This window comes from Protopterus annectens, chromosome 1.part2 (genome assembly GCF_019279795.1).
Source record: "Protopterus annectens isolate FY-2018-M chromosome 1.part2, PAN1.0, whole genome shotgun sequence".
NCBI lineage: Eukaryota > Metazoa > Chordata > Ceratodontiformes > Protopteridae > Protopterus > Protopterus annectens.
The window spans coordinates 358,657,579-358,672,165 of NC_056727.1; the positions used below are offsets into that span (position 1 = coordinate 358,657,579).

At 41.8% G+C, this 14,587-nt stretch overlaps 1 protein-coding gene across 1 annotated transcript in view; it reads left to right on the plus strand.

The window, feature by feature from the left end:
- SHLD1 (shieldin complex subunit 1) overlaps window positions 1–14,587 on the plus strand; it is a 2,230,375-nt gene that overhangs the window by 500,075 nt on the left and 1,715,713 nt on the right. The window lies entirely within an intron of this gene.

The following is a 14,587-nucleotide window of genomic DNA, read 5'->3' on the forward strand; positions in this document are numbered from 1 at the left end:
GATCTTCGCACATAAATTGTTTCTTTTTCTTTTGTTATGCTTTGCCTCCACTGCCTGCCAGTCATCACCTCTCCCAAGGCAGTCCACCCATTTTTTTTCTTCCATCATTATGTATGAGGTTCTACTGGGAACTGCCATTATTTAAGCAGCCATTAGGAGTGGTTTGGGTTATATCTGTTATGCTGAACTCCCTCTTATGCACTTGCCCACTGACAGCCCATGGTTGGGACATAAAGTGGGCATCAGTACAGAACCCTCCCCCGACTTTCACAAAGGGTTGACCCCATCAGTAGATCCCTACCCACCCACAGAGGTACTGCATGGTTGTTTTCTATATCTCCACCAGTAAAACTTTGTGTGCATGTGCCACTGAGAGTGCAACTCCCTCTTTGCCTAAGCTAGACTTGCCCATCTTCCATGTCTGTGCCTTCAAGCACTTGAGCTGATTCTCATATTAAGGTCGCCTGGGTTGTAGTCAGAGCTTTATCCATCTTAGACAATGGCACAGGCAAGATTTGGTCATTTTTTAAATAACAATACTCAAAATGCACCACTGTATGCCAAAGCTGCCTATTTGCTGTCCTGGATCCTGACAAAAAATTCTGATACAGTCTACTTGCAAGTGAGTCCAAGCCACCAATTTGCCTTTCATAAAAAAAAAAAAAAAAACAAACACACAGAAGCTTTCCCTTATATTCTCTCTCTAGCAGTCTATTCACACAAATATTCTTTCTCCTGGCTCATTGTGCTTATATCCCAACATTACTATCTTCACTTCCATATTAATGAATTGTTCCTTCATGACTTATTTCTGCTGCTTAGCCAAAATGGCAATTTTATGGTCGTTCAACTTCTCATTAACTGTATTACCTCTTCTAGACAACTAAACTAAATTACCAGTTTACACTTAGCCTGTTGAATTTTAGCCAGAATTGTCTGTGTTACCTCTGCGTTAGCATTGGGATCAAAAATGCCTCAACATTCTTCAAAAACATTTGTCTTGATCTTTTCGTGAGCCATACACTTGGTTAACACCCCCAGGGTTTACACAGTTGAGGTAGCATTACTTCTGTTTTACACTTTCTCAACTCCTTTCAGCACATATCCAAAGTAAGCTACCACTGAGTCAACATTTCATTGGCTTCTGCAATCAGTACACATTATCTGATAGACCAGTGACTGAAACTTGCTCCGGATCATTCTGCGCATACACAAACGCAATGCTTCCAGTAAGGAGGTAGTGATACCTTTTTAGTGCCAGCACTCCTTTCCATCTTTTGTAAACAAGCTACAACCAACTCGAACAGTTTGGCACATCAAAATTGCAATGTGTCCTCTGTTAAAATAATAATTTAATCATTTGGTAGCTATTGTTAAAACACTCGTCTAATGGTGAATACCAATGTCTAATAATTCACCAGTTGTATGAATATATCCTTATACTGATAAATTATCTACCTGCACAAGCTGCTGAAGCTACATGATGAGATTCTTTACTTAATTGAAATCAAGCAATGAATTTTGATCCACAGTTGCATAGAAGATTACAAAATAAAACTAGTATGCCTGCCAATAACTTTTAAGAACATTTTGCAGTTGTAGAAGCCTAAGAGGTAATTGAATTCCAGACAAGAACTTCAGTCCCAAAACGTACACCAGACATTCCATAGGAAAGACACAAAGACCTATAAAATTCTCGGCAGTTGTGCATTGCAGTAAGAAGTGAAACATAACATGCAGAAGGTCCAAAATGGTACCCCGGAAAGAGGCAACTCCGGAAAAGATGTAGCTACTACAATACTTTAGAGGAATATTCCTTTCAGTACTCTTAAGTTTTTTTTTATTCTTCTGATTTAGATTTCAATACTAAGCATCCTGTTTGTACAGTCACTCAGCTGTGTTGGGGGTTTGGGTCCATTTGTGGTAATAGACTTTGCATGGAAGTGGCAGACTTTACAATGAGTATCTGAAATCAGTATATTTTGCAAAAAATGCACAACTCTTGCACAGGTTTACACTTTTTTCCATGTTTTATATAATATATTGGTATCAACAGTTACAGGCTCAGTACAGCTTTTTAACTAAATATTTATATTGGCTTAGTCCACTTCTACAATTTCCATAAAGTAACTGCTACCCTCCTTGTTCTGATTCCATCTTAGTCACCCCATGTTAACATTGCTTGTTATTATTTTGTGTTATTATACTTACATTGATAAGCATGTCAGCATTCAGTGGAGCTGAGCACAGCAAACACATTACAGCTGATGCAAATGTTAAGTCATATTTGTATGCCAGTGCAGTTTTTTCTTTTTTATTCTTTGTGTATCCTTCATCGCCTCAAGGCTTAACATCTGATTTTCTCTCCTTCTCAACAGCATGGTATATGTCACATTAAGTATGTAAGAAATCATCTAGTCATGTTTGAGTCTCTGCCCTTCAAACCCAGTCCAGCAAAATCTGGCTCTTCAAACCTTAGAGACTAGCTTTATTTAAAATGGGTTTGGGGAGGCAGGTCCTGCTCTCCACACTGTTAGCAGCTGATGAGCTGGGGTTAAAACAAATCAAGCTTAGTGAGCTGAGACCCAATAAAATTTGACTTGACAAAATCCAAAGAATTTGTCATGTCATATCCTGTCATTAGCCTCAGAATACTTATATTCATTAAAAAACAAAATTATCTATAGTATAACAACCAGAATTGCTGACCTTCAACCCGTAGAGTATGTGCAGAGGTTATCATTTAGTTCTTTTCAGCTCTGTGATGGCCATGTGTGAAGTAATGCACACTTGGCCGAATAAATTATTTCCAGATGGCGCTCATTGCCATGTGTAAAGTTATTTTCCATTAAAGTACATCTGTTTTAGCTGAGCTTTCCATGACATAAGGGGAATGATATTCTCCTAGCTTTGGTTAATACTTTGCAGTATGTCTAAAAACATATCTTGAGTTCTCCAAAGTTAATTTTATTGCCATTGATAACATTTTCTACACCATTTTGGAGCTACAGCCTAACATATGCTGAATCACTTAAAAGCAGTCTTTCTAAACTGCAAAGATTGCCTAGATTGCTCGTTGTTAAAGCTATGCTTCAGCAAGCCAAAAGGCACTCAGAAAAAACACCTAACCACACACGTTGTCACTGCCTTTGGACCCCCAAACATTAAGTTCCTAAGGCAAGCAAACACACTTCCCAGGACTCTCATCATAGGGGACTTCATTGTAATATACAGATACCCCTCAAACCAGGCTGAACAAAGAGAAGGTGACTGTTTATCTGGAGCCAGAATCTGCCAAATCATGGATGCACAAAGTCATTGCATCAGAGGTACCAGTATGATTCCGTCATAGTCCTTGTAGGTGTAAACTACCTGAGATGTATCTCACTGTTCTATAGAGAGAGAGAGAGAGAGGCATACATTATGGAGCTTTCAGACCATGTTTCAGGCTAGTGTGAGCCTAGCATTGAGCAGCATACTACCATCACAGAGGATGATGCCACACTATGAGCCAAAAATGACTGATTTCAACAGCTGGCTTTCTTTCTGGTGTCATTCCAAGGGGATCCAGTATCTGTCAGCTTGGTTGGACATTGACAGACCATTTTGCTTTGCCAAGGATTGTCTGCACCTCTCCCCTCTTGGCTTTTGCATACTGGCTAAAACTTTATAGTGCCTTTTTTAGGCAATGTCAAATTGACAAACCTAATAGCTGAACCTCAAGATGTTACTGCTGAGTGCCAGGAGACTGAATCTGTGCACTTACAGAGACATTGTTTAATGTGGCAGAGAGTACCCCACCAGTGCAAAATTTCAGCTCATTCCACACTTTTAGACCAGTGCTATACAGAAAAGGGCTAAAGGAGGCAGTGTCTCAGTATGCATCAAAAACAAGCATACATCTAGGGTGGTCAAACAGGATGACATGCTGAAGTTCCTCCAGGTGCAGATCACCATAGACAAAATTGTGTACTGTATCCTGGTCAGCTATAGGTCACCCCCCACCCATATCCCAAGAATTCCACAGTGCATATTTGGACCCATTGGAGACACTTGTCATCTGACACCCTACATAGACTGGGAATCCTACACAGCCGAAAATCTACAGGCACAGAAATTCCTGGACTAAATACAAACATCCTTGACCAAATAGTGAATACACCCACTAGATGCTCCAGCATACTGGGCCTTGTGCTTACAAATATGGGTAAACTCTGCTTCCCCCCATATGTTTCATCCTCCCTGGTAAGGTCTGACAATAAAGCTGCCTTCTTCAAAATCAAAATAAACTCTATAATCCCATTAAAATCAGGAACTGTTAAGAACTATTCCAAGACAAATTACCTTGTGTTGAATTATCAAAATTCTATGTCCTTCCAAATGCAGAGAACACAGCAGTCTGTGCTGAATTGGTCTCAAAAACTCTGTGCAACCATGTGAAAGGCTGCAAAGAGGCTGCAGTGCCCACCAGAAATAAGCATACCAAATTAAACAGGATATGCAATGAAATACAATTAAAGGAGAGAAAATGGCAAAATCAGGTAGGGCAATTCCCATAAAAACTAAAAGTACTCAAAAAGTATGTAGACAACTAATAGGGCTAATTAGGTCAGTCAAAGGCAGCTTTGAGGTTTAGATACCCTCCCAGTTGAAAGATAACCATAAAACCTTCTACAGCTGTATCAGAAATCTCATGGGTAGCATGTTACCACCTTCACTGAGTCTTCTGATATAGCAAACCTGTTTTTAGACAAATTTAATTCCAGTTTTAGCCCATTCTCACCCCCAGCCTCCCCATCAAAAATACTTTCAGACATAACCCATCCAGCTATAACTAGGGAGCATATATTGGCTGCACTCCATAAAACCAAGAACACTGTTTTAATGGGGCTTTGATAGCATCTTTGGATGCTTCCTGAATAGCCTAAACTATGACTTATCAGGATCCCTAGACTCATTTGTGCAATGTGCTTGGAGGACTGCAGTGGTCACCCCCCTTCATAAGGGAGGACCTTAAGCAAATCTTGGAAACTTTAGACCTATTACTCTGACTAGTCTTATTTGCAAAGCTATGGAAATAATTATCATGGAAATTATGATGGACATAGGAAACCTCCAGACACTAGATACATCTCAATTTGACTTTGTCAAAAGGTCATGCTTACTGAATCTGATGGACAGATCATTAAGGAAATGGATGAGGGGAAAACTCCATACTGCCTACCTAGATGTAGCTAAAGGAAGTGATACAATACCCCACTCAGGCATTGTCAACAAACTTACAGAAGTAGGTATAACCCCCTTCAGACTATTTTATAACATGCTGGATAGCTAGCTGGCTCACTGATGGGACCCAAGAGGTTAGAATTGGTGAGGCCACTTCTACAAAGAGCTAAGTCACCAGTGGAGTCCCACAAGGCTCTGTACTGGGCCCACTTTTCTTTAGCCTTGACATCTGAAAAGCAGATTCCAATATCGAAGGGCTTTGTCTAACCAAGTTTGCAGATTGCAAACTGGGACCAGTCATTGAATCCCCCATGATGAGAACACTCCTCAGGGAGGTCTAGTACAGAAACATTTGGTGCTAAAGTCATGTCTTAAAAACTCAATATCAAGAAATGCATTATGGTACTTTTGGGAAGTCTGACATCCTGGGTAAGAAAACACCTTTAAGTTGATTGACTAGTCTGGGATCTGAGAACTCATATAGATAGTAACCTAGCCTTCGACTAGAAAATCCTATGTTGCTCGACTTATAAGCGAGGGCATGATATCTAGGTCCAGGGAGGTTATCAGACCCATCAAAGACAATGCCCCTGTGCAGTATCAGAGGGAGGAGGTTCTCACGTTTTCTTACATTGGTATAAGCAGGCATGTATAGATCAAATTTAAATAGGATTCACCATACTGAAATTGTGAATAACCAGATGAAATACTGAAATAGCTGATCTTCTACCATTTCCCGTGATTTATAATGTTTGAAGTTGGGCAGTGCAGTAATGTGTGGTTTTAACAATATTATTTTCAGTCTGCACCACCACCACCACTCATGAGCTGAAATATGAGTGAGGGCAGACGCCTTTTCTTGGAATTATCAGTGAACTCCATGTCTTTTACTGTATTGAAACTGCCAATTAATGACTGCCTTCTGGATCAGATATACATATACAGACATAATTTGCTGTTTAGGTAAAGTAATAATCTTTTAAATTGCCCTCTGAAGGGACTTCTATCCAGGCAAATACTTTTTTCAATATCTGGGTTCCTTTTTTCCCAAAGTAAGATATTCTAGAAAGAGTATTTCATGAGCTCGAAGAATATATAGATACTGAATCTATCTGGTTCCCCATCTGAATGGAAATTCTGGATGAGAGGCAAATATAAAACACAATATAACTCTTTTTAGGGTTTGTCTAGGAGCGTAGACATGTTTCTTCTTCATACTAGTAATATATTCTGAAGGATGAGCTAACATGCCCAGACTATCTTCTGTATAAAGAGTAAGCTAAAGCTGATGTAATTCAGTTGATTGTGTATTTAGATAAGAACTAGTTGTCTGGATTAAGTGTTCTAAATGCAGGATGACTGAAACAAGTAGCAGGGCACAACCCTGCACAGAGCCCCTGTTGTTGTTGAAGAACTGTAGTATTAATCTTCAGCATATCATGACAGACAGATTGTAACTGTTCTGAAACCGTACAAAGAGAATCTCATTTTAACCTGTCACAACAATTTTGTTGTCCATGCCAGGACAGGGGACAGCTGGTAACTTTGTGGAACATGTCTTATATGCCATTAGAGGATAAAAGAGAGTGGTTTACCATCATTTTAAAAAGGCTGACTATGTTTAGTCAAATTGAGTGTTACCTGTTGTTGTATATCAAAAATGCATTTCCAGCGTTTTGCTTATTTTGTATCATTTAACCTTTGTTGCTGTTATTTATTTTAATATTGTTACAGTATTATGTACTCTTGCTCTTAACTTTACAGTCCTTTCCATTATCTCATATAACGGTGTGTATTATATCTTCCTTAGCAGAGTGCACACTTCATATTTCATCTGTACTTCTTTCAGTTCCTGCTAACCTTGACAGACATCTGCCTTTTATATTAGACTGATCTACAATGATCTAGTGTTCAAAATCTCAAAATAAAGTCTCATAAAAGGAGTATGAAGGAAGATTATTATGAATGAGCACTTTCATTCACAAATAACCAGAACTTCACCAAGATTTAAAACATAGCACTATATTCTTAATTAATTGCTGTTAGCATGTGATCAATGTTGTGTGTTTATACAGTGAGCTATCAGATGTAAATATTGCAAATAGAAAATACTTGTGACCATGTAGATATATAAATATAGCATTTCAACAAAATAATACATACTTAGGAAGATGTCAGAGACTTAAGGTAGCATTTAATGTTAATGTCATTGAGTCCTGGAAGCTTGTCATTTGGGAGAAGTAACTGCCACCATAGTTATTTGATCCCCTGTTTGCACACTATGTATGTGGTCTTCCAGAAAAAAAACATCTTTTTTGAATTTCCATATTCTTCCATGTGTGTGTAAAGGGCATTAGATCTATCTTAAAGTGTAAGTGTAATTTCTACTAGTCTTCCCAACAAAAATTTCATATGAGAATCATGTTACGATATAGGCAATTGTTTCTGAATTACAGTTATATACTGCATTAAGTCTATATGCTTTATTGATGTGCCTCAGACTTAAAAATGGATATGAATTAATAAAACTACACATATTACAATTTCATAAAGGGCTGCATAAGAAATTGAAACTAGAACATTCAGAAAGATAGTGGTTATAAAAGGCAGTCTAACACCTGAATTGAAAACTGTCTGCTTCTTGCTAAAGATGTAATGTAGTCTTACTGTTTCTGGCAGTACAGCTTTTGTTCTGACTGCAGGGGTTATTCCCAGCAAGTAAAGCAAAATTTCAGTAGCATTTGTACTTCTTTTACATTTTTGAATTAATTGCCATGGCTCTAGGTGATTCGGTCATATTGACTAATGTTGCCAAAAATGGGCATTGGTAGTTACCGGTGATAAGTGGGTTGAGGACCCAGCCTACTCTGACCCATACCAGGGACACATGCTAATGGTGGGAGGGGTATATGTGCCCCTATTGGCCAGTGTGTGCCCTCCATAAAAAGCCCAGCAGCCCTGGGCCAATAAGCTACTGGATGGTCGGTGTCTAGTTGCCCAGCCTGGGTTACCTGGGATAGCTCTGTTGAGCGAAAGCTGGACGTAAAACCAACCAACCTGCCAAACATGAACTGAGAATTGCTGCGCTTAATGTAGGTTCATTGACAGGATGCAGCTTGGAAGTGAATGACATGATGATACAGAGGAAGCTCGACATCCTATGTATCCAGGAGACGAGATGGAAGGACAGCGCAGCAAAGTCACTTGACTTGGGATCCAGAGTCTACCACTCAGGTGGAGGGAAGGCTAGAAATTGTGTAGGAATTGTTGTGAGAGACAGGCTGCAGAAGGCAGTAAGGGATATCATCAGAATTATTGACAGACTCATGGTAGTCAGACTCCAGTGTAATGATAGGGCAGTATTCATAATCTCAGCCTATGCTCCACAGTAGGGTTGTGATAGTGAGGAAAAGAGTGCATTCAGACAATAGTTGCAGGACCTACTAGATAAAGCAGGACAACATGAATTGGTGTTGATAATAGGTGACTTGAATGCACATATCGGGACAGACAGAAGAGGATATGAGGACTGCCTGGGTCCACATGGGTGGGGCAAAAGGAATAAAGAAGGAGAAGCCATTCTAGACTTCTGTCTGGCAAATGGCTTGATAGTAGCCAACACATGGTTCAGAAAGAGAGACAGTCACAAGATCACATACAACAGTAGTCAACATGCAACTCAGGTGGACTTCCTCCTAGTATGGAAAAGGCACTGGGGCAGAATCCATGATTGCAAAGTCATCCCCAGTGAAACAGTCAGCCCACAGCATAAACCACTAGTTGCCACAATCAGCAGTGGTCAGAGAAGGTTCTAAGGTCAGCAGAGACCAGGCTGAAGACCTGGAAGTTGACTGGAGAGACAGTACAGCAGTTCAAGGAATTACCCAGGGCTCTAGCACCCCAGGAAGAGGAGGAAATAGGTGGAGATGAATAAGAATGGCAGCACCTAAAAACAGCATGTGTTAGGACTACAGAAAAGATATGTGGCTGAGCCAGGTATGGAAATAAGGTACATAAGGAAAGCTGGTGGTGGAATGCAGAAGTCCAGGAAGTCATCAAAAGAAAAAAGGAGTGCAGGAAGAAGTGGGAGACAGAAAAGACTGACCAGGCTAGGAAGGACTACTGGTTGGCTAACAAAGAAGCTAAGAAAGAAGTTGCAGTAGCAAAGAATAGGGCATCGGAGGGACTTTACCAACTTCTGGAAAGTGACTCAGTAAGGGGCACAAAGAAACTATATCGGGTTGCAAGGCAGAGACAGAACAATAAAGAAGATAATCAGACACCCTTCATAAGGAATACCAGCAACAACCTGCTCACCAGCCTAGAGGACTTCAGAGGCAGATGCAAGGAGTATTTCCAGCAGCTTCTGAATGAAGAAAACCCCACAGAATCTGTACTGTGCCAGAAACAGCCTACGATGAGAGAAGAGGAGGAGTCCACCCTAGAAGAAGTAAGAACAGCACTAAGGAAGGTGAAATCAGGGAAAGCAGCAGGTTCAGATGAGGTCACAGCAGATATTATAATGATGCTGGATGAGACAGGGGAGAAATGGCTCCTGAGGGTACTAATAGCAGTGTGGAGAGAAAGGCATATCCCAGATGACTGAAGAATAAGCATACTTGTGCTAGTGTACAAGAACAAAGGGGACATCCACAACTATGGCCAGTACAGAGGCATCAAACTCCTATCACATTGCATGAAAGTTCTGGAGAGAGTGATTAATAAATGGATACGCAGAGTAGTAGACTGTAAGAAGGGAGATGAGCAGTTTGGATTCAGATCAGGATGCAGCACAACTGACCTGATGTTTGCATTGAGACAGATAGTTGAGAAGAAGCTAGAGATGAAGAAAGAGTCCAACTGGGCATTCCTAGACTTGGAGAAAGCATATGACAAGGTCCGAAGAAAGCTGATCTGGGCAGTACTGTGGTGTTTTGAAGTCCCAGAAACATTGGTAGAATTAGTGCAGGCTGTGTACAAGGACCCAGTGACTCAAGTACGAACAGTGTTCGGCCTCACAGAGGGTTTCCCAGTGGGTGTGGGTGTACATCAGGGTTCAGCAGTGAGCCCACTGCTGTTCATACTGGTGATGGACTACATTAGCAAACAGGTTGGAGGGGACGGATCAACAAAGCTGCTGTATGCAGACGATGTGGCAGTACAGGCAGACTCTGATCTAGAACTTCAGCAAAGGATGGGAGAATGGAATGCAAATCTGAAGGCACATGGGATGAAACTAAGCACAGATAAGATGGCAACAAAATGGGGAAGTCAGAAGAAACTGAGAATAGAGATAGAAGGGAAGATAGTGGAACTGGTAAATAGCTTCAGGTACCTGGGAGGAGTAGTTGAGTAGAAGGGTAGTCTGAATGAAGAGGTCAAAGCTAGAATCAGAGGGGCTGCAGCCAATTGGCATAGAGTATCAGGTGTAGTCTATGACAGAGGAATGCCAAAGAAGCTGAAAAGTAAGGTGTACAAGACAGTGATGTGATCAGTACTATTGTATGGTACAGAAACCTGGATAGTAAAGGCAAAACAGTTGAAGAAACTAGAGATGATGGAAATGAAGTGCCTGAGAAAGGTGATAGGATGCACACTGTGGGACAGACGAAGAAATGAGGACATAAGAGCATAAGCCAAAGTAGTTCCAATTACAGAAAAGATCAAAGAGAACATATTACGGTGGTTTGGGCACATGTGTAGAAAAGCAGAAGACAATCTGGTGAGGAAGATTTGGGACAGGCAGGAAGAAGGTTAGAGGAAGCGAGGACGTCCAGCAAAGAGGTGTATGGATTGTGTGAAAGAAGATCTGCAACAGTCTGGTATGAATGTTGAAGAAGGCAGGAGTGTGGCACTGAATTAAGAGAGTTGGCGACAGTTAACATGATACCCCGACCCCATGTAGAAAAATGGGAAAAAGGGGGATGATGATGATGATGATGCCAGGCCCCTCTTTTACAAGTTCCCAAAACCCACATTTCTTGTGGATTGTGATTTAGAAGATGACTTTCTTGTTTCCAGAGTTACAAATTTCTGGGGCTGGGAGGGGAGAGTCTCAGCAACATAATACCCAAATAAGAAGTCATTGTGTGACCTAACAATAATCCTCAACCAACAGATTGCGCAGTAACATAAACAGTTAAGCAAGGCTTAGATGTTCTTCGTTTTCCATTGCTGCAGTCCTTACTATTGGGTATAGTCCGCATCCAGTCGGCCCGAATACCAGAGTATAAGGCTGACGTCGGTCAGGGCGCATTAGACTGATGTCAGTACATCAGGGTACTAATGCGCATGACCGGCGTCATATCCTCAGTCTTTTTTGCCGCGTGGTCCGATGCAGAAGCAGTTTTGCGAGTGCAGGTTGGCGTTCTGAAATATTTCCGAAACCGGAGTTTCAGACCGAATCAGAGTTGGCTAAGTACCCCGTTGGGGAACATTTTGGTTTTTTTTGCCTCAATATTTAACCGGATGTCAGAAAAAGTGAATAACTGTATTTCTTGTGGGAAACAAATACCTCATAGGGATTACCATACATTGTGTATACCTTGTTTAGGGCCTGAGCACGACGTTGTTGGTTGCCGCTCTTGTGCTAGGTTTAACAAACGCACTATTAAGAGGAGGTTAGACTGTGCCAGATTAGTGTTTGGGAAGCGTTGCAATTATAAAATGCCGTTGGATGCTCCGACGCCCGCTTCGTCAAAGAAGCGCAAGGACAAAACAGCGAAGCCTAGGGTTGATGAACCGGCAGTCCCGGACGTCGGTTCTTCAGGTGGCTCAGTGGAGCCAGAGGTTTTGCCAGGAGTTTCTATGGAGTCTCAGGCAGAAACTTTACTGTTACAGGATGTACCCTCTCAGGAGGCAGGCCAGGCTGAGGGGGCTTCTCAGGTAACTATTCTTCCCTCTTTTCCCAAAGTAGTTAGAGCCTCTCCTTCCGTTGCCAAAACTTCTTTTAGAGGTAGGCCAACTTCAGCTTCAGTAGGAGCTTCTCCTAGCCTTTCGGGTTCTGTACCTAAGAAACATATGCTTAAAATGGCAGAAGATTTGATTACTATGATTAGAGGTTCTATGGGCCCTCCTGATAAGAGGCCTAGAGTGGAACCAGAGTTTGACAGTTTTGAACAGGGTTCAGGGGCTTCTGAGTCTTCTGCGGAAGATTTGCAGGAGTATCCTCATTATTCTGATTCTGATGTGGATGATGCCACTCCTTCGGCTTCTCCTCCTGAGGATTTTTCATTTTCAGAGACTCTGCATTCCATGAGGGAGCACTTTAAATGGGAAGGCCAGGATTACTCTGATTCCAGGAAGAGGCTTAGGGAATTCTTGTTTTACCCCAGCATAGGCCCTTAGCTATACCTCCTGTGTTGAATGTGGTGGAAGATGTTTTGCAGAGGCTTCCCTGAACCCTGATTCTTTGCCTCCTGCTCCTGTTAAACCTGATAGGTACTATAGGGTGCCCAAGCTCATAAGTATTTGTTTAAGAGTCCTAGGGCGGACCCAGAAACTGTTTCTCAGGGGCCTAAAGGTGTTAAGGCCTCTGTGGTTAAAAATCCTGTTCCCACTGACAAAGAGGCAAGGGCGTTAGATAGGTGGGGTAAGAAAGTGTATACTTCTTCCACTCTAGCCATGAGAGCGTTGAATTGTCAGTTTCACATGCTGAAATATCAAAATTATCTCCTTTCACAATTGAAATCTAAGGTGGATGCTTTGGCGGAAGGTATTGATTGTAAAGACTTGCTGGATTTAGTTTATGTGTCTGAACAAGTGGGCAAGCATTCTTTGCAATGTGGTTTTGATGCTGTGCAGGCCTCCTCGAGGGTGGCTGCCACTAGTTCTGTTCTTCGCAGGCATGCCTGGTTGAGGGATCAAAATTTGGCTGAGCATGTTAAGACAAGGATTTTGGATGCTCCTTTACAGTCTGATGTGTTGTTTGGTTCACCTGTGGAAGCAGTTTTAAAGAAAATGGAGGACAAAGCTAAGTCTATGCAAACTGTTAAAGATTTTTGCAGGTACAGCCACGAAGTTTAGTAGAAATTGGCCTGCTAAGGGGTGGACATATCCTGCTTATGATTCCCAGTCTAGGGGTAGGTCTAGACGTGGTAGGGGCAGGGCTCAAGGTTCTTTTAGGCCTAGAACAGGGAGTACACCTGCTCAGACTTCTGGTGAGGGCAGGGGTCAGTCCTTTCGTAAACAGACCCAATGACCTGCCTTTTCAGCTGCCAGTAGATTCTCGTCTGGCAGCTCCTTTGGAAGGACGACTGTCTCTTTTCAAAGAAAATTGGGATTTAATTACTCAAGACAGATGGGTGTTGGACATCATTCAGCCAGTCCCTGTATCAGAAAGGGGCCTAGGATTTTATTCTCGCATGTTCCTAGTACCAAAGAAGGGGAACACGTGGAGACTGCTTTTGGATTTATCTCTCCTCAACACTTATCTGGACATTCCCAAGTTCAAGATGTTGACATTACAACAGCTTTTACCCCTGCTGGGCAAAGATCACTGGATGGTAACTTTAGATCTCAAGGAAGCTTACCTTCATGTGCCTATCAGGCTAAGTTACAGGAAGTATCTGCGGTTTCGAGCTGGAGATTCTCATTATCAGTTCTCTGCATTGCCCTTTGGCTTATCTACTGCCCAGAGTATTCACAAAGGTTCTGGCTCCAGTGATAGCTTACTTCAGGCTACAAGGACTTCAAATCTATCCTTATTTAGGCGACTGCCTGATTCTGGCTCAAGAAAAGGAAGACCTTCTACAGCATCTGGAATATCTTATAGCAGTGCTAAGATGCCTAGGGTATTCTGTGAACGAAATAAAGTCCAGTCTAGTACCCTCTCAAGACATGTGCTTTCTGGGTGTGAGACTGAATACAGCAGCCCAGATGGCCTTTTAACCCCGGACAAACAAAAGAGTCTATCACTTTACTTCCATCAACTATTTCATCAGTCCGTGCTGACTGCAGAGACAGTCCTACAAGCATTAGGGTTCATGGCATCTTGTATTCTGGTGCTTCCCAATGCCAAACTGCATATGAGGAAGTTACAATGGTATCTCAAAATGTATGGACACAGCACTGCCAGGATTTAGACACTGTCATTCAAATAATACCTTGCCTTCAAAGAGAATTTTTGTGGTGGGCTCAGGAATGTCACCTAAACAAGGGACTCTCTGTGACCCGGCCAGAGGCGAGTCAGATTTTACCGACAGATGCCTCAGACATTGCTTGGGGAGCTCATCTAAATGGAAAGTGGATACAAGACAAGTGGCCTGCCAGACTACAGCATCTACATATCAACATGAAGGAGATGTTAGCAGTCCAGTTCGCATTGCTGGCTTTCAAGGAGTTACTTCTTCCAGGGCAGGTG